Here is a 21,863-nt window from a genome sequence, read left to right on the forward strand (position 1 = left end):
ACAAACTCCACAAAACCAACACTGCATTTTTAATGTTCATTCACAGAAAGCAAATGAAACTGGAAAGAGATTTGCAAGAGAAGAGGCATAGCAAGTGACTATAAAAATGGATTTTATATTGAGACTTCTAAGTTTGATACTGGGTTTCTGCTGGGGGACTAAAGAAGCAACTTAGAGGCAAAACTGAGCAAACCAATTTCCATCTGTCAATGGTTAGGACAAGTAGTAAGGCACAGAAGAGAGTAAAGGTTAGTCTTCAATGGCTTTATGGAGACACAGTACATTTCCTGTGTTTACCTCCTATTCTGTCCTCAGCAAATAACTATTTCAGTGCTGAAACTTCAATACATCTGCTCAGCATATTTTACTCTTCACTTGGAAAAAAATCTCAGTCCCAGACGGCCAGTTACATTTGCAAAACAACAAAGTAAGCCATATTTTCCTGTTCAATCCCTAGCCTACAATTAGTCAAATACCAGAATTTCATTCAACAAGAACCAAATTTTGCATAATTAAAACTGAATCCACTTGTGGTATTTATGCCCTTTAGTTCTTCCAAACCGCCCTGAGGAACTGAAGGATAATTAGTATGGCCAATACCAAGAGCTTCTATCATCACAGAGGAAAGCAAGTTATAAAATTTGTCTTTATACAAAGGTATATCACAGGTACAAGCATCAAATAGCAATGACGGTACAAGGCACAGAAGTGTGAAAAGAGTCTATAACTGCCCAGTATCACCTGGCCATGCTAGAGTGTGCACTGTGCTGTACATGAGGAAAAAATAGGAAACTCTGTCTGCATTGAATGATTTATCTCTTTTTCAGATACCCATATTTGACCTCATGCATTCAATTTGTCCTCTGGAGCACTGTACTAGTAAGTCCTCCCTCGCTGAATCTTACTTCCAGTGGGAATGAAAGGGATATGTTCTAACAACAAGCTGTCTGAACAGTGAAAAGTTCTCATGTGTATGAGGTGAGGCTATGGACCTCAGGCCCTCCTAGCCATCACAGGGTATCATCAAACCTAAGAAATATGTTTTGGAAAGATGAAGAGGACTGTTCCTCATACTGTTCTAGGCTTTGATTTTGTTTCATTTCTCCTGCCCTTTCATAGCATACATGAGAAATACTGGAGCAGAGGAGGCTGTCCTGACAAGGGCCAACACAGATGTACAAGTAGGTTATGAAATGTAAAATAGTGAGAGGAAAACTCTGAAATGAAACAACTTAATGAGTTGCAAAAGGGCTTATACTCTCAGTGGTCAGATCCAGCATGGCAGTGATCAGGAAAAATATGTTCAGCTGCTCAACAGCAGTCAGACATGTGGAAAAAATCCCAGAGGATCTGAGAAAAAGAAAAGTCAATCAAAACTAATGATAATACTGCGCCTGACAGTGAATGGGAGCAATTCCGTAGCACTATCTACCCTTTTGGGCTTTATTCATGAGCCGAAAGTGAACAATCTGGGTCTCTCAGCAATAATTACCTGCTCGTGCTGTGCTGTGTACACCCTGCTTGGGAGGGGAGGAGATGTTTATCTGGATGGAAGAGAGAGCCAATGGAAAATCCCAGTGCTTCTTCCATTTCAGTAAGAATCTCAAGCTGAAATCATATTCTTTTAAAGCTGAAACTGTATTTTTTTCAATTTCAAATTTTAAAAAAACAAACAAACCAAAAAACCACAACCTACAGTCAAACTGATTACCAGATTTCTGACAGATCTGTTTTTTGAAGCACTAGATTATTGTTTTGGTGATGTTTGTGAAATTCCCTTCTACAAAAGGAGAATGTATGGCACTGGAGAGACATACACTTCTTCCATTAGAAACAGTATTTCATACACCTTTGTAGGTCTGTACTTATGCTCATTTTCAGATTATCTTCAGCATATAGTATAAAAACGAGTTATTACTTAACCTGCACAACCTGCTTGACTTGGACCCACTTCCACAGAGTTGTTTGGCCAAAACACCTCCGTATAACAAGAGGCAGCTATCCTCAGTGGAGGGACACACTGCCCCTGGAAACGTGGCATGAAGCAGCATGCCCGCCGCTCTGGATGTGTGAAAGCAACGTGGCACTTCAGGAACCCTTGCAATGTTTCTGACCTTGGCTATTGTATCGAAAGGCATGGCGTCAGACGCAGCATGAAAAGAGTTCATGCAGCTGTGCTGCTTAAACTGGTTGTCCCCTTATTTATCCCTGTACAGCCTCACAACAGAAAAACACATGCCCCTGCAGCCACAAAGACCAGTTATTGTAATTCTCTCCATATCGAGTTTCCCTGCAGGGCTTTCCTGCCTCATGCTGTTAGTGCAGCGTGCAGCACCACGTCGGCCACCAGGACAGAGCTGCAGCGATCACATTACAGCCACCCAGCGCTATGCCCCATACTCGGGCAAAAGAAAGCCTTCAGAAGAAAAGCATAGTACAGATCTGTTCACCACTGCTACAGAGTTACATTTTTTAACACCACCCCTTACCTTTGCATTCAAACTAACACGAAGGAAGGTTAAGTAGGTTTTCCTCCAGGTGAACACCTTCTCTGTAAAAAGCTCTGTGTGCCTTGGCAGGTTACGGCTGCCCTACATACAACTCCTGTATGCTCAGCGAGGCCCTCCTCCAGGCCTACAAATGTTTTTGCCTTTCAGAAGGGTTAGCTTTAACGACTGCTTCATGCCAGGAGACCTTCAGAGCTGTACCACATTCCATCAGTCTCATGCCCTAGTAAGGCTGTTCACACATTGCTTAAGCATCCTCTCTCCGCTCCAGGCTCCTGTCTTCAGGAATTGGGTAGTGTAAATCTGTATGTCTATTTCAACATGACTTTCCTTCCCTACATGAAAAAACAGTAAATAAATATGTACCAGACCCAACCATGGCATAATTGCCATTACTCCTGGATTTATTGTGATTAGTTAGTTCAAGTGGGTCCAACATTCATGCAATTAGCGTCCAAGGCACACAGCAGTGAACGCATTATCAGCACACAGAAATTAGCAGGTAAGAATTGTTAGTGCAGCACCCCTTCACTTCTCTGCGGGTCTCAGGTTGGAGTGTTTCACAGGAAAATGTTGAATGCAGCTCCGAGGGCTCATCTACATGAAGTAAGCTGCTTCCACAGGCCTCACAAAAGCCCCAGATTGCAGAGCATCCCAACAGCTAAGCCTCCTTGGCAATCTCTGCAGTGCTTTCTAGTTCTGTTTAAAGTAACAAGGAAGTCAGTGCAACCCGAACTGAGTAGTGTGTCGAAGAAATTGGCACTGAAGACAGATTTATCGGTAGCTTGAAACTACATTTTGCCTGGATCCCTGGACAGGTGTTCCCAGTGCAGAAGTGGTACCAAGCTGTTGAAAGGAACCACCAATGCCTTCTGTCCCCATTAGAGGCCGAAAAAGTTGCCTGTACAGCCCTCCTTCAAGGAATCTTGTTTGTACACGCCCAAAACGCTTTGTGAACCAAGACAATAAGCAGTATAAGTGGGGACAAGGAGGGTATTCAGTTCAAAATTGCACTGCAGCTCCAAACAAAAACCAAAAAAGCAGTCTTGGCCACTGTGACCATGTTGAGATATCTTTTGGGGGGAGCCCAAGTTCCCCTAACAGTTAGTCTGCATTAGGAACCCACAAACCTTGCCAAATGACAACCAAGAGGTGGTGCTACTAGATGCTGCCTTTCTGAACCACTGCTACCTCTCTTTCAGAGACAGATGCCTGAAAAAGAAATTATTACATCTTCTCTCTTCAGCTTCAACTCAACAAATCATAGGTTTAAGTGCTGTTCAGGTATAAAACCTCAGGCTACTGAACATGATATCCGTCCTAAGCAGCTGCCCAAACAGAGCACCTACATAGTGTGAGAACAGATAAAAATCCCATAGTGCACATAGGGAAGTGGCTGGGAAAAGCAGCATGGGTTGCTCCTCCCTTGGGAAAAGCCAAACCCATTCATGGGATTGCCTTCTGTCAATACCCAGGTGCACTTGGTGGAAAATGCAGAAATGTTATAGGAAGTACTACAGTAGGAACCACTACAGTAGGAAACACCAGAGGATGAGCCTCACAAGGAACAGGGCAAGCATAGTGATGACCCAACACAAGGCAGTCTTGGCAGCCAACAACCCAACATGCCACCTTTCTTGTCTTGAGTGACCACCTTGACAGATGAGCCCAAGTCATCAACAATTCTTACAGACATTTGACAGGGCCCTATGGAATGCGGAAATCATATCTGTGTGTATGTCAAGGAACAGAGGACAGTGGTTAATGAGGATATATATAAACCTGACTGCCAGACGTAAAGATGGTTTTAGCAGGTAGTGTCAGTTTTAAGTGTTGGTGAGTGGGAACTTTAGGCATAAGAAGTAAATAGAATGGAAAGAAATAAAAAGGTATGGGATAGAAGGATCAAATATTGTAATGCATTGTGTGTTAGGTAAGTAAGTGGAAAAGCATGAGTAGGATATAGAAATGAAACCATATATGGATGGGACAGTCAGAGGATACTTAGATGTATCATAGAATTGGAGCATGATGCAAATGGTATAGAATAAGGTGTGGGGTTTTTACTGGGTCTGACTGGGATGGAGTTAACTTTCTGCATAGCAGCCTGTATTGTGCTGTGCTTTGTATTTGTGGCTAAAACAGTGTTAATAACACACCAATGTTTTGGCTATTGCTGAACACTGCTTGCATACCAGCAGGGCTTTCTCTCTTTCCTGCTCCATGCACCCCTGTCCCCCAGTAAGTAGGCTGTGTGGGTAAGAGGTTGGGAGCAGACACAGCCAGTGCAAATGACCCAAATTGATCAAAGGGGTTTTCCATACCGTATGACATCATGCTCAGCCATTAAAGCTCATGGAAAGGAGGAGGAAAGGGGGACACTCATAGTTATGGTAATTGTCCTCCCAAAGAGCCATTATGCATGCTGAAGCCCTGCTTCCCACGAAGTGGCTGGTCATCTGGCTGGTGATGGGGAGCAGTGGATGAATTCCTCCTTTTGCTTTGCTTGTATGTGTAGCTTTTGCATTCCCTATTAAAAGGTTGTTACCTATGATCTTCTTGCTTTCCTTCTATTTTCTCCCCATTCTGCAGGCGTGGAGAGCAAGCAAGTAAGTGGCTGGGTGGCTGATGACCGATGTCAACCCGCCACACCTATATCATTCCATGTAAACTAGAAGCACAAAGACTGTAAATGGTACATGTTAAGGACCAACAAGTTCCACCACTAAAGATATTTTTAAAAAACCACTCCCATCCTGAAAAAAACAGCTTATCACTCTTCCAGTCATGTAACAAAAATCATTAGAGACAACAGCAGGTATGAAATTTAAAGAACAATGTATGTGTGTGCATGCATATGCGTATATGGAATAAAGCAACAGCACTACTTTCCTGAGCAGCACTTTGCACCAAACTTGCTCCCTCAAAATCTAGAAGTGAAAAAGCAATTCAAAAGCAATGGCTCTGGGCTTCCCCCATGTCACTGACTGGTCCTTCTGCACAGGGCTCCATGGTGCTCCCAGGTGGAGAAGATGAAGGCCTAGTGTGCTTGTGGGATATTGGGAGGGATGAGCATGGTCACTGGCTGGGTTTGGTGCCACTGCAGTGCCTGCTTTGGCTGTCAGCCCCTTCGTCTCTTCTATCCTGCTGCTGTCTCCTTGCTCAGCCCTGCCTCAGCAGATGCTGCCCCACTTCCCCATTTGCGCACACCTACACATGCGCACAAATGTGAACTCACACTGCAAGTCTGTGAAGCAGCCAGTACGGGTCAGACCAAAATCCTTAGAGTTAAACACCACTGAATTTCCTATTTCACTGAGAACAGTTTGTATGGCTGTTCCCAAAAACTGTTATATTTACTTTAGTCCATAATGCTTTCTAGTCTTTCTATTCAAATAATGAAAGCAAATATGATATATTGTGCCAAAATTCATGTCTATATTGGTGTAAAGTCACTTATTATAGGAGTGTTATCCAACTAACAGAATTATAATGAGAATTCAAAAGTGACCTTTAAATTTTCCTTGAAAATGGTTAAACAGTAACTCTAGAAAGTTATCACCACAGAGATGAGATGCAAATAGATGAAGAATTCAGATCCATGTACTTTGTTAATCTACCATCCATTAGATGATTATAGCATGATCCAATAGCCTATAAAAACAAATCTTGATCAGGTAGTACAAACAAAACAATCAGATTTCTAATAATTAACATGCAGGGTTTTTTGCATAAAGTCAGTCACATCACTAGATTAATGCAGTTCACCTAATGAAAGTAAGTTTTATAATAGACTGAATATTTTAAAAGACTTTTAGGTCAGGAAAAGAGCGCATAAAGGCTTTAAAGAAAAAATAGCATGAATCAGTACCTTCATTAGTTGCACACAGTATAACTTTCTGTTCCAAATTGTCATAAAGCCTCACACTGTGGGACATAACCAGCTCAGACCTGTAAATCCCCCAATGCCCACACACATTTTTTGCATTCATTGGAGGACACAGGACTCATTAGTGGCAATGTTTCAACAATCAATTTCAAAAAACAAATTCAAAGATGCTCTGGGAAAAGAGCCTGTCATTGTCCCACAATAGTTACTACCCTTATTACACATGATTCTTTAAAAATGGGGCAACACACTGAACAATGGATCCCTGGCTCTTTCCTCCTCTCCCCCTCCCAACCATCAAATATTGAGGAGAAGCTTTTGTTCAAATTGCTCAATTACTGCTGAGCTGTTTACTGACCTCTTAAATTTTATATTACAACATGCTGCTGTGGTAAAACTGTGAGCACAGACAAAATAGCTGTCTTAAAAAGCTTCTCCCCCCTTCTGTCATTGTAGAAGGAGCACGATTCACCGGAAGACCACCTCAATTCCATACTTTTAAGATGAGCAACAGCTATAATGGGCTAGAAATGAATTATAACGAGGCACAGTGCTCCACTTGAAGGGTAGCTGCCTTCAGGTACATCAACCTGCCAATTACAGTTGCAGAAAACATTCAGGACTGAGACATGTGAGAGCCTGGAATGAGGAGGGAGTGAGAAGGCCTCACTGACCCGTTGCCACCTCTGCAGCAGGCACACTTAGTAGTAACAACAGATAGGGAAGGAGGGTCAGAAAAACCTGTTGCTGTTTTTTTCTCTTGGAGGAAGAGTATGCCATAATGAAGATAGAAATGCCTTTTATTATAGAGTCTGCCTACCACTCATAAATGCTTGCAGATGCTCAGAACTACTAAAATTCCATTTGGTGGAGTGCCTCTCTGCCGCCAAACTAGATTGGCCAACATTGCTGCATCCCAGAGCAGAATGATCCAGCCTGAAAAAACATCAGTCAGTACTCTTAAATATTGGACAGTTATCACTATTATTATTTTAAATCAAAGGACTTGGTGTGATCTGTGCTTTGTATACAGGAGGAATTATTTAACACAGGAGTGGACTTGGACTCAGGCTAATCAGCTTCACCTTAATCCCTGGGAAGATGATAGAGCGACTTATCTTGGAAACCATTTCCAAACACATGAAGGGCAAGAAGATGGTCAGGAGTGGTCATCTTGGATTTACAAAGGGGAAATCATACTTAACCGATCTCATCAGCTTCTACAATGAGGTGATCAGCTTGGTGATTTCATTGGAGCAGTGGAAGTTGTTTACCTGACCTTAGTAAGGCTTTTGACACTGCCTCTTATAACATCCTTAGGCAAGCTGACAAACTATGAGTTAGCTAAGTAGGCAGTAATGTAGACTGGAAACTGGCTGAGCTGCCAGAAGGTTATGGTGAGTAGCACAAAGTCCAGCTGGAGACTAGTCACTAATGGTGCACTCCAGGGGTCTGTACTAGGGCCAATACTGTTAACCCCTCCATTAATAACCTGGTTGACAAAACTGAGTACACTCTCAGCTAGTTTGTAGATGATACAAAACTGGGAGGAGTGACTGACCAGACCTGTTATTCAGCAGTACCTGGATAGGCTGGACAAATAGACAGAGCTGAATCTCATTAATTTCAACAAGGGGAGGTATGAAGTCCTACATCTGGGGAGGAATACCCCCAAACACTGGCTGGAAAGCAGCGTTGCAGAGGACAACCTTGGGATCCTGGTGGACCGCAAGCTTACCATGAGCCAGCAGTGTACCCTTATGACAAAGAAGTCCAGCAGCCTCCTGGCATGCTTTAAGAGCATTGCCAGCAGGTCCTTGGCAACCTGTTCTAAATGACCTTGCTTGAGCAGGGGGGCTGGACCAGACGTTCTGTCCAGCCTCAACCATTCTGTGAGGTTCTGTGTGACTGGAGGTCTAACTAGTATCAGCATAAGTGTGCTAAATTACTTTAAACAATTTCATAAGAAAGACCTAGAGGTTTCATTCAGGGATTAGGGCCAGACTGGGCAAATAAGAGAACTTTATGAGCACCTTATTGGCTACATTAAAAGCATCAAATTTAGAAGCAAGTCACAGGAGTTAATGTCAATGAATGCCACGTTTCAGATCACATTGTGGATAATTCATTGCTCAGTTCTGGAATAAGCAAGAGTGAATATTTAATGTTTAATCACTGGAGCCACAACACCACAGGAGCAGAATCAAGACAGACATATCACTTTCCAGAAATACTTCCAAATAATTTATGTCTAACAACAGTAAAATACTGCAGCATCAGCACTATTCATTTTCTACTTCATAATCTATTGTTGGTTTGTCTTATATTCTGCAAGTACCCAAGCTGCAATTTGTTAAGAAGTTTGTACTAGTACATTGTTATATTCCCTAAAGTGATCTGAAATCTCTTTTCTGGAAGTTGTGATGTTGAATTGTTAAGAAACTGATATTTTTCTCCTTGTTTGAGGTGGAAACAAATACTCTGTTAATCAGTGAGAATACTATTGTGGGACCATAAAACACCTGACACCACATACCAGCTAGAGGGGAGGTAAGGAGAGGAAGATACAGTCCTAGTGTGACTTGTAATCTCACTGAAATCCAACCCAGGCCTTGTGCTCAGAGCTGAGAACAAATATCAGGCTGTTACTCTAGGGCTAAGCCCTCAAGAAGAATGAGGAAGGGAAGGGAGGGGGTAAAAGCCAGGCTCTTTCTTTCTTTTATGTTTGTGCAAGGAGCACACACTACTACTTTCACTGCACAGTTTATACCAAGTTTATGAGAGAGATAATTTAATACTGTGGTTATAAAGGAGTCAAAAATGTATGCAGAATTCACAGTATGGAACATATTTTCCCTGCAGCCTATGTTAAATACTGTATCTTAAAACTGCTGTTAAACCCACCTAATTTTTTAAGAAATGATGGTATGTCCAACTGACACAAACCAGACGGCTCTGATCTCTGCAGGTGCAGCAGTGCTGTGCATCTGACTAAAGCAGATACAGTTACTGTCAGGGAGAGGAGGGAAGAGACCGTGTAGTGGTGTGGCTCTACAAATTCCCAAATGAAGTAAGCTATGAATAAAATCACTTGCGTTTTGAACAACAGCACCCCACTCCACACAACATCTGGCCTTAATGTGTTAGGAAAAGGCAAAGATGTGCTGTGGTATTATTCAGTTTACTATGGGAACACTGACTTGAGAAATTCAGTTCAGGTTAAGCTTTTATTTGGTTTCAGTAGTACTTTTATTATCCCTTTACAAAACAGTAAGGGAACACGGCTTTAAAGCTTCCTGGAACGGGGATTATTAGTAAAATAAAATTTCTTCTCAGAGAATTTCATTGCGTATCTTGTTTCTTGATTATAAAGGCAGACCAGAACAGGAAAGCAAGAAAATTTGGAGATAACTTTGAGGACAACTGTTTAGCTTGCCTGCAGTAACCCAGGCATTGTAATAAAACATCATCTGTGAATCTGAAGAGGCAGGATGAAAACAAAAAAAAAAGTATCCTGATCTTCAGATTAAAAAAGCTGGCAGACGTCTTCACATCTACTAGAGGCTTATTTTTAGTGGACCATGTTTTTTAGGACGATGTTTAAATTAAGTGAAAGAAGGATACACATGTGCTTGAAGACATAGCAGGACTAAGTTCCTCATCCCTACTGCCTTAAAATCACATCATCTCTGTGGTAGAAGTAATAAAGGGGAGAAAAACATTACTAAAAAGCCTCAAACTAGCATTAGAATGTTTCCTTTCCCAAAAATGTTGTAATTTATAGAAAGGTTGTTTCACTCAAGAAATATCACATGCATTGCAATATAGAGATCAATGAGCTAAAAATAATAAGTTACTGTGTGCATGTGATGAAGAAAATATGCACTGTGCGCAAGTGCAGACCAGATCTTGGGGGGGGGATAAGTTTTAAACAGCATGGAGTGGAACAAATTCTAAGCTTAAAACAAAGTCAATAATAATTTATACTACCAAGTACAAGACGTGATTGAAACAGCATCTGGATTCTAGATCTCATCCTGGATAAGTATCAAAATCAGTATTGAACAGCAAAGGTTGTATTAATTGAGTCCCATGATGAAACCATAAAAAAAGAGGATTCTATTACACTCTCAGTTGTGCATGCATAAATCTAAAGTAACAGTTGACATTGATGCTATTTTGTACATTCGAGGCTTAACAGGGAGCAGAATGGGAAAACACAGAATGTGAGGACTTTCATATACCTTTGATAGATTTTGTAGTTAAAAGGTGCTTTATTACAAGGCTGCGAATGGACAGACAGGAACAGCTATTTCGCAGTCTTAGAAGATTTAATAGCTATGTGCTAACACTTGTTACATTTATCTCAGAAGATGCCCAGGAAATATATTATAATGATGCCAGAAGGGAAGTGAGAAAAGATTAAAATTGTTTTCCTGGTACTTCAGAACGGGAACAAAAAGAGAAATGTGAACTGTCCGTTGAGGCCCTGAAGTATACTATATAACATCTGTTAAAAAACAAAACCATAAAACCCCCCGAATGTCCACCCTCTCATCCCCAAATGCAACCTGACCATATACTTCGTAAGAACTGATTTGTTATCAAAGGTTGTAATGGATCTAATTGTTTCTCCTACGTCTTGTTCGAGGGTCTTTTGGGAAATGCATAGTAAATTCTAACATGTTTTCTCTCATCTCCCATGCTGCTCATTGAAAAGACAAAGATTGTGGCAGTGTGGATGCAACTCACACCTTCAAAAAAATGATTTCCTACTTATTTATTATAAAACTAAGAATGTTGAGGGCTGTCATTCCCTCAGCGGAGAGAAAATGGCAACAACTAGTTTGAGGAAAAAACCAAGACTGTGTCTTCAGACTAAATGAACGGAAAGCCTGCTTTCATACAGGGTCTCCCTTGCTTTGGGTCTGCTGACTGCCACTGAGCTAGTCATTAATAAATATGATCTAAGCAATATTAGAATCACATGGATATCATTCAGAAACATAAGATAAACACTTTCAATAAGCCATGCCATTAGGAATGAGACTGAGTCACAGTCAGTTTTCAAATTGCCACTTAGAACCATTTCTGCTGATCCACCACAGCATTTAGATGTCCTAATCACAGGCCAGGACCCCATCATATTTGATGCTGTACAAACAAGGAACAAAAAGATGCCAAAACTTCACAGTCATCTTTTGTAGTTGAAAGAGCTTTACAGTTTCGATTTTAAGAGCAAAAAGTGGCTCTTGGTGCTACACCAGAACAACAGAAGTATCAATGCTTGCCTTCTCCTTGCAAAGCAGCGCTTACCAGTTTCTGTTCAGCACAGACCGTCATTTAAATAACATTCCTAAAAATCAGGTTTTGAAATTAAAAACTGATATGGGACCAGAGCATTCAACTTAGAGGTACTTTTCGTACAATGACATTTATGAACTAAAATATCTCAGGGTCACTGGAGTCACCAAGACCTGGTATTGACAGAAAAGATTTCTTTTACATGAAGAATGGCATGCTGTGTTTAATGCAGAGGAAGCCTGGTACTAACATTCTCCTGCCTGGTATGTATACTTTCCTCAGATACCACTTTCTCTTGTGCACTGACAAAGGAGGAGAACTATGGTTCCTGCGGTGACGGTCACAGAGCTTCCAAAGGAACAGGGAATTATCACAGTTTTTGTTTGTGGAGAAGTGGTTCTGGCTGATGCAGGCAAGAACACGTGCAGGTTGTGAGCCTCCAGAAAACATACTTGACCTGTACTAACACCAACATATACACCAGTTGAGAGTTTCCATGGGTCAGAAACCCACATGTATATGTTATGCTGCATTGGCCTTCAGAAGTTTGTGGTGAGGTTTTTATTGTCTTAGAAGTTGAAGAATATTTTTAATTTATAGGAGCACTCCAGCAATGGTCAGACTACTACATCCCATGTCACACAGAACTGGAGAAATTCTCCACAGAAAGCTACAAAACAGCTGCTAAGTGTAGTCTTGCATGATAATGAGAAACAGAAGGAGAAGGCTGGAAAAGATTTTGTTCACACATCTAACGTAAGAAATTGTAAAAAGCCTTGAAAGAAATTTATTATGTGACTAGATTTTCTGTGCATGCAGACAATTTTTATTTTGATCAGCAAAAACCTGAGTCCAAATGATTGCTTGAGTCTATCCAAAATACACCTTAAGGTTCAGATAGAACACAGAAAATATTTTAGCTCTGAATAAAGAATGTAAGAATTGCTGTTCTTGGATACTACAATAGTATATGTAGGACTGTATGAAAAAAAGACTTCTCATAGAATTGTAGAAAAGTTATTAAAAATGCAGATCCAGAGAGATTACAGTCTGAAGGATCAGTTAAAACAAAGCAAATGAGACATGTACTAGTCTGATAGTGGAGAAGTTCTCAAATTCATTCCTAGTGCCCTGGCTCAATACGCCTCCATATTTGCCACTTTGATCTCTGCTTCCTCTATATCCCTGCTACCACCACATGGAGTATCCCAGTCCAGTTATCAAGTGAAAGAGACAAGAAGCTGGGGCACTCTCCTTCATTTTTTTTTTTCTTGCTCTCTCCATCCTTCCCTTACTCCTACCATACCGGGTCTCATGCTAGCCATGACAGAGACTTTGCCTATAGCAGCCAGTGACAGCACCCCTGTAACCCAGCACAGCTGGAAGAAAGGGAGTGGGTACATAGTTTAAAACCTCCTTTACTGGAATCTCACACCAAAGATCCTCCCATATCAGGTCTTGCATCAGCTCCTGCAGATGCCATGCAGAGGAAGCGGAGCAAGGCACTGCAGGAGACCCGAGGTGCTGGTAGTGATAGGGAGATTTGTGGAGGAATACAGCAGAGGAAATGAAATACAGAAGTAGATAACTCTCCAGCTTTTTTTTTTTTTTTTCCCCCAGCCCGATCCAGTCATGATCATCCTAGGCTGATGGCCTTCTGCCACTAAACTCATTGGGACCTCAAAACAAAGTGTTGTTTGGGGGTATGGAAAAAAAGATGGAAGTCCAATGGATCGTATGGGTCAATCTTGCAATGTGAATGTGTTCCTTTGACTTGCTGCTGAAAAGCCTCATTTTAGAGGCTTTTGTAAGACACCTCTCACACTCTTACAGACGCACCTATCTCATATGCCGTATTGAAATCTTTTCCCTCAAAGAATGCACATTCTAGCAAATATCTTGTATTTTTTATTCCAACAAAATCTGCATTTAATGTTTTCAAACATGGGATTACCTTGATTACAAGCAAGTAGCATGTATATTTTAATGAGAAAGTACTATACTTGCTAGGAAGTTTTCATAGATAGGTCCTGTACTCCAATCCATCTTGAGGAGATTATTCTTCCTACCAACTGTCAAGTTTTATATGTTAAAGTTTATCCATAGTCATATCACAATTTATAAACAGTCTTTCATGTGGTGTTCACTCAGAAATGTAAGATAGTACACACAGTAATTCCCTGTACTACAATTAAACCAAAACTTATATTCTACTTTGATAACAGACTTAGTGTTCTGATATTTTTTTTACTACTAATTATCTAGTATACCTTTTTAACAATGGACTCATACTGTTCTCAGCTGATGTGCAGTTTACGACTACTAATTCAAGTTTACAAAAGTTAAATCACCTTTCAAGTGTCATCCTGGATATCAAAGAGCAAAAGAGTGTTTTCTTTTATAAATTTTTGTTTCCAGCATACTTGGGGAACAACAAAAAAAGGAAAAAAGACAGAGGGGGATTAACACTTGTTTACATTTGTAAACCAATTAAAAAATCTGATTGTTAGAATTCTATCATCATATATCATATCTATCATCAACGCTATACTATTGGCCACAATAATTGTCTAATATTAGACAATTAGTTGGTCTTATAACCACAAGGTTCGGGGTAGAAATTTTGGAATAGATATTCTGTCAAGCATACTGTTTTCTAAAAGCCGAAATCCTTCTGTAATGTGATAATATTTTGTGAAACAGCTTTTGTGGCTCCAAAATTCTATTTAATCAACTGAACTCAAGACTGAAAATACACTTTTTGACATGAACTGATTTTGCGCTGTCCAAAGGTGTGTTTTTCTTTGAGCACAAAATGACAAATTTCAAAACCTCTAAAGGTTTCTTAAAGCTGAACTAGAATCTTCCACATTGCTCCCCTGTGAAATATCTGAAAAGACCTGATTTCAGATAGAATAGTCAGAAAACCTATCTCCTTAAACTCATAGCCTAAATACTTCAGGAGTCAAAACATTTTATACCTGAAATAGGCATCTTTGTTCTTTTGCACCTCATCTCTTTCAGTAAGGAATTAATACCTGTATTTTTTAAGGAATAACCATATGTGTTGGCCTCCTTTCTCTTCCCTAGCTGCATTAGTTTTCGTATTGTCCCAAGTACTGCCTGAGCAGGATCGGCAGCTCTACAGCAAGCCAAGAACTGGGAAATATCAGTCCACAAGAGAGAAGCAGAACATGTTGGTTGGGGAGAAGCTGCTAGAGGACCAAAGAAAGCAGCTCACATGGTCAGACTCAATGTCTTAAGAGAACTTTAGGTAACTATAGATGTATCAGCCTGCATATCCAGCCTGCATTTTTGCATATGTGTATATAGACACATGATTCTGAACTAACACTTACTACACATGTAACCTGTGGAGAAGATTTTAAATGTTTAAAATCCTACAAGTTTGAAATGAAGCAGTACTGTAGTATGTAGATTAGTACATCCTGAGATATTTCAGATTTGGGAATATTCAATTTCCTTTTCTGGATACAAACTGTATGGAATCTTAATTTTATTTTAGTTGATTTCACATAGATTAGTAGGATTTGTAGTAATTCCAATAGAGCAAGCAGCTCAAGTTATTAGTTGTACTTGTTCACAGGGGCAGTGGAGAAGCCCCATTTGTCATACCACAGGAGAAGGGGTTAATGATGAGGCCACATAAAACAAGGAAAGTATTTCACCTTTGCTGTTTAAGACAGTGTTTCACAAACCAGTGATTATAAGTTCGACTCGCAAGTAGTAGGATGACCCTTAGATCAGACCTAGTTTTAAAACACACCGCACAACTTCACTAATAAACCTTGTTTTCTTTCAAGAATTAAGTGCTTTAAAAGCCAGCAAAATGAATCCAGCATGTTCCAAACACAACATTTTAGGCCTGGAAATGGCATCAAGGTCAACCTCTTATCACCAAGTACAAGCTCCAGAGGTAGTCTTCTAAAGGCCAGTGGTGATCCTTAGACTGCAACAGCAGATGATATTAGAGAAGAGATTAATAGCACCAGCATTATGGTCCTGTGAAACTCCAATCCTTATAATACCTGTAATTACAACAGTTATTATTCCCAAGGTAAAAAAAAAAAAAACCAAAACAAAACAATAGCACAAAAAAATACAATCCCTAAAGAGTTGCTTTCCAGAAAACAGGCTAAACACTTGCTCTCCAGCAACCCATAAAACTGTCATGCCATGACAGCAAGTACAGCCAAATGAGAAAGAAAAGGAGCTCTCATCATTCATAGCAGGCTTACAAAAGTCTTCAGTAAGCCGGCAATGGAATGACAGTGAAAAATGTGATAGGAAGTGATAATGAAGTGTGATATGGATGATAGTGAAAAGAGTGATATGAATTGGGAACAGCATCATTAGACTATATAGGGCAGTGCTGTTAATTAAGAAGTAGATCTTATGCAAGCTCTACAAACTGAGCAGGAACATAGTCTTAGATGATCCACACTGCCCTAAATTAATTCCTAAGTCCTACAGCCATAGGAGCAACTGCAAGGATAAAGAAGTAGGGAAATTCTGCAGTGATATCAAAAGGCTCTGGCAGCTGCTTGTCTGGGGGAACACAGATTCTGTACAGCATCCATCAGCTCTGCCCCCACAAAAGCACAACTGTACGGTGAAGTCCATGTGTTCCAAGTCAAACAGCAGAGGCTGACTTGTGAGTAAGAATGACTCAATAATAAAATTGGTTTTGTCCCTTCATAAACCATCAAGGTGATGCACAGCCATCGTATCAGCAGATGTAAACTAGATTAATGCTGTCATTTCAGAAAATGTAACTTTGCCATGAAAGTAAACAAACCAATGGTTGAAAACCTATAAAGGGACAACACACAAAAGCTATACACTTCGTTTTCTGCCTTAGCAGACAAGCCTGCAAGCGGGACTTCCATTTACATGGAGCAAGACATAATACCTAATCCAAACCTCTTTCGATATCCACTAGGGAATTTAATTCCCTTTACATTTCACGGCAATAACAGCCTCTCCATTCATTTTGGGTGCACACACCAAAGAACGCAAGTGTCTACCCCACCCTGGCCCACACAGAGCACCAGCTCATCCAGAGGCTTTGGACTGTCTTGGCTGCATACACTCCTCTTACCCATCTCACTTCTCTGTATCTGAGCAGCTCTGAACACACACACACTGCGTGCAGATGAAGGAACATGCTTCCCCCTTCCCCACCAAAGTGGAAAGTGTTTTCCCAGACCGCACTACCCTCCAGCCCAGAAGGACTAATATTCCTTGGTTTGAGGACCAGTCATTCTGGTTAAGGAATACCACTTTGGGGAGAGGGCTGGGGAAGCTAGATACATTTTTACATACAAGTAGACTCCTTAACTCTTACGATCACTGACCACCAGTATATGTGTTGGAGGACTCACTTTTTTATAGCCTTGTACTAGCTTTGAGTATGTTTCCCGATATACTGCTTACAAGGCTTCCAGACAACTGTGAAGCATTTCCAAATAGGTTGTTACACATAATTCTGAATAACTGTCATTCAGCAAGCCTTCACAGACATTGTTGCCTCCTTAGAAAAGAGACTGACTGAGAACATTAAATCAATACAAGCCCAAACTAATCCTTGGCTTTAGCATGAGATTGAAAATTGGCCTTCAAGCATTTTGAACACTTTTGTACTTCCTTCAGAGTCTGCATAGCACTGACCAACCTTGAAAATTCTTGATCTACTCTAGGTCCTCAGTGATATTACTTGACTGTTACCTAGTAGGTCAGATTACAGAAAGTGTTATTCAACTGAAACCATTAACAAGAAAGTTTTACACTGTCTGAAGTTCTCTGTCTGCCTTCCTATTCCTTGGCAGCAGCCAAAAAGTCCCACTGCCCTGTCTGACATCTAACAGCTTTAAGTAGCTGGAAAAAAAAAGGCAGTTTTTGTCTGAGAGACTCCTGCTTTGCTGACAATCAACTTCTTTCAAGTCTTGGAGACAGTTCAAAAATCCATGCATTTTGCAAAATGAAGTGCAAATCAGCCCTCTATGTCTATTACTCCAGGAACATATAGAAAATAGGTCCATTTTGTACAAGTTTTTGTCTTCATCATTTGATAACATATATTAAGAACTGAGAACCAGTACCATTATATTCTAGTGTGTTCCCATTATATACACAAGGACATGCACTCAGACAGCAACAAGAATTACCACTATAAACCAGGAGCTAATCCGCCAGTCAGAAGGAGTAGGATTATTCTGATTAAATGCAGAAATTCTGATCAATGTAAGCCACCTCAGGCTTCCATGATTCTCAGAGATTTAGGTTGTGATTCCTTTCATCCTAAATTAGATGCCTAAAATAGGTCATATTAATCTCACCTTAGCTCTACCTATTTCTCTCCATTGGCTATACAAACAGCCCAAGGTGACAAGTTCAAACACAGATACACAAACCTAGGGGAGATTCATCTTACTTGAGATGCCGACAAGCTACCAATAAACTCTCTCTCTGTAGGAGAGCCCAAGATATATCAAGAAATGTGTTTACATAAGGAAACATCAATCCTGTAGAAACTGGTGGAAAAAATAATTTGAAAAGCTGAGTGACCATATTTTTTACACATCCTAAAACAGGGACTTTAAAAATGGAGAAAATAGACAGACACCTAATCAAAACAGCAGAACAACAAAACTCACCTCACTAACCTGAAAAGTCATCTCACAAAAATAAACCCTGAGAAACTTTCACAGGCAACAGAAAGGCAAAACCATTTAAGCTAAAGGACAATATTGGCAATAAAACAAATATGAATTAACTGGCTTTGAACTTGTCTTCGCCAAAAGTTAGAAGGCTTCTAATTTTCAAAGGAGCTCAACTGGGGAACAACCAGCCTATAACAGGGCAGAGAGCCCTGCTAAATTGAAGAGGAACTATGACAGCCTTCTCAAAGGGATTTATATACTAGAGCAGCTGTGATGACAAGAGGAAAGACAGGATGACTCAGGAGGTCAGCAAAAGGTGTTTGAAAGTCCTATTTGGGCCTGATTAAAGGAAAAGTTTCTTCAGGCAATTACTGAGGGAAAAAAGTTATTTAATGGAATAAGAGGTGATTCAGGACAGCAGTCATATTCTCTAGCTATTTTTGGTGAACACAGATTGGTTTCAATGACCGAAGTCACATTTTTTTCAGTTAAACTTTATGATGGAAAAACTACAACCATTCAATCCCTGTTGCAGCTGGAGCCTGGACTCAGTGCTCTTGTGATAAGCTGAGGGAGGACAATTTCCATGAGTTGTTATTGCAAGGGGAGCAGTATTAACATAACTAACCTCTCACCCGATTAAGCACTAAGAGACTCAGAGGGATAAATCACTGAACAGAAGCAACTTACTGAAAAAGTAAAGAAAAATCGGAGACAAGATTAAGTGGCTTTATGTGATCCCCTCACAGCCAGAAGCTAGTCCAGAACTCAGTGAAGACTGTACTGATATCAAGGGAACCCCACTATGAAGAAAGAACATGATGTTATAAATGGGAAAGGACAAGTGAAATATCCCCTCAAAAATGCTGCTGACTCTGGTGAGAAGGTATATACTGACTATATAGGTTATTTTTGAACAAATAATTTTTCAAAAAAATACACTGTTTAAAGTTTTCTGAGATGCTAAAAAGAATCATTGCTGCTCTTAGCCAAGTTCTTCCCCACTAATTGCAATACAGCTGCTATTAGCCAATTCCCCTGGCTTCGCCAGCTTCCACTGTGATTTGAAACCCTGATAATGTTTTTCATTTTGTTTCTTCTGTAGACAGAGGCAAAAGCATTTCCTTTCCAACACCATGACACAGGCTACAGACAGCCTGACGCCAAAGCTTTCTGCAGATCAATATATTTAATGCATTTGAAGTCAGTAAAATCTCCCAGGCTAGTCCAGGGTTGCCTGAGGAAAAAGAAAGCCAAAAGGCTAGAGAGCTGTGTGAATATGGATTTGATATTCAATTTGCTTACTTAAGGATCTCTCAATTTTAACATAAACCCTTTTAAGTTACCTTGGGTTGTAATTTAGAGTATTTTTCTCAAAAAGTTTTGGTGAGTATGGAGAAAAATTTAATGTAGTAAGTGGAGTCAAATACACTCAAACCCAGGTTGGCATAAAGACTAAACAGTGAATAAATCCCAAAGATTGTACAAACAAAAATATTATCAACGCTATCACGCCAATTCTCCTTTTCCCCATCTCCTGGATTTATTTTGTTCATTTGAATATTGCTCCAGCCATTCTGGCCTTTCCCACAGGCTTTCCTCATTTACTTAAGATACTCTCATTTTCATTAACCTTCAATCTTTATTGCTCCGAAGCATCTTCCTTGCCCATCGATGAAGTTTTACTGCCTCTTAAATACAAAAGCCAGAGGCAATCACACAAATGAGGAAGCCAGTCATTCTCCTATCAAACCCATCAGAATTGTTCTCCTTCCATTCAGCCTCAAAAATTCCCCAGGGATTCCCATTCACTCTACCTTTTTCCCCCCTCCCACTCCACAAAACTGTATATCAAGAAAAAATAATGTCTCACTAAAAAAGCTGCCATACTTTTCAGTCTTATTTTGTATCCATTTAAAAACATGATTATGTGTTAGGCTAACCCATAAAACTCTGTAATACCACAGAGCAATTGCTACCTTGCTATCAGTCTTTAAAACTGCTAAATAATAGTACCCCAAGTTCACTATTTGTCTTGCAAAACAGAAGCATTTTTTTATTGCTTACAACTGGAAGAGCAACTTAATAAACTTCAGCTTTATGTACAACCTTGGGCTGCCAGAAACAGTGAATAAAAGAACATCTTCCACCTTAATATAGAATTAACCAAAATGCTCAAACACACATTACTTTAAATGAAAATATTAATTATTTCATGCTAATATTTCAGCAAAAATGTATACAATTATTTCATCAAAGCAGATGCAGTGGGAGGTAAGCAAGAAGAGGTAGCTTGTTACTGGCTTGTGGGAAATAAATTGAGTCTCTCTCTCAGTCATTTTTTCTTGTATGGATTAGGTGGTTAGCAAGAGAAATGTTACCTTTCTGTTACATCAAAAGGTCTGGCTATGAAGTTCCAGACAACTTGTGCTGCTCTCCTGAATACTAACAGTCCAGGTTAACCCAATAATATCTGCAAAGTGTTCATAATAATTTTATAGGGTTTTTATTGAAAATCTGGAAATTGAGAATCAGGGTATATCGCACAATCATTAAATTTAACATCATTTATTTCTCTCTCTGAGTGCATCCCATTTTGCTACAAATCTTCATCCTGGTACATTATAGTGCTACAGGAAAGTAGAGTCCCTGCCACAAATTCCAGGACAGTCTGACTCCAGCAGCTCATGGGAATGGCACTTTATTCCTTTGTAGCAAACATAAGAGGGGAGTAGGTGGATTATATCATCTGGCTTCAGCACAGCAGAACAGGAGAGAATTAAAGAAACAGCTTCAGTGTCTGATTTTTTGCACAACGTTGTCCTGTGTTTGAAATGGCAGAAACCAGCTGCGGGCATTGCACCTTGGGACCAGCTCTCTGCATGTCTCTGCTTACCAAGTCAAATTGCAGATGCACTGCTTCAGCCAAAAACTTTATGTGACGCCTACCAAAATTCTTGAAGAACTCAGTGATCAAAAAAGTGACAATCCCCTCTCAGAAAAACTGTTCTTGTGCAGGTCCTGAGGCCTCTGTGGCTTGAGGTTCTTGTGATGGAAAAGTTTAGCCTGAAAGCAAGTGAGCAATAAAAACTCATACATGCATTCACATCACAATGCTAACTCTCCTCTGCATAAGCCTCTCATTGAACCAACTCTTCCTAGCTGCCTGCCCCTGCTATTCAGCAATGCATAACAAAATATATGCATTTTAGAAAACAAGCACCATTTCCCTTATGTGTGGTCTTCCTTGTGATTTACCAAAACCAGGTTTTGCCCATGCTTTTTGAACACCTGTAATGTCATGTAAGAACTGCATGCTAAAAAGGCAGAAAGATGTACTGAGATATAAGAAAAGGACCTTTTCTGTCTCAACAGGACTGCCATCTGAGCAGCAAAGATTCTGTTTTGAACTTGCATTCTCAGGGATCTTGACTGTAATTTTTGTATCCTACACTACAGGCCTCAAACTTTGCACATGAT

General features: G+C 40.2%; 1 protein-coding gene across 2 annotated transcripts in view; it reads right to left on the bottom strand.

Moving 5' to 3' along the window:
* Window positions 1-21,863, bottom strand: part of LOC104050949 (poly(rC)-binding protein 3) — a 512,398-nt gene that overhangs the window by 380,930 nt on the left and 109,605 nt on the right. The gene's annotated exons all lie outside the window — the stretch shown is intronic.

Source organism: Phalacrocorax carbo, chromosome 2, assembly GCF_963921805.1.
Source record: "Phalacrocorax carbo chromosome 2, bPhaCar2.1, whole genome shotgun sequence".
Lineage (NCBI taxonomy): Eukaryota > Metazoa > Chordata > Aves > Suliformes > Phalacrocoracidae > Phalacrocorax > Phalacrocorax carbo.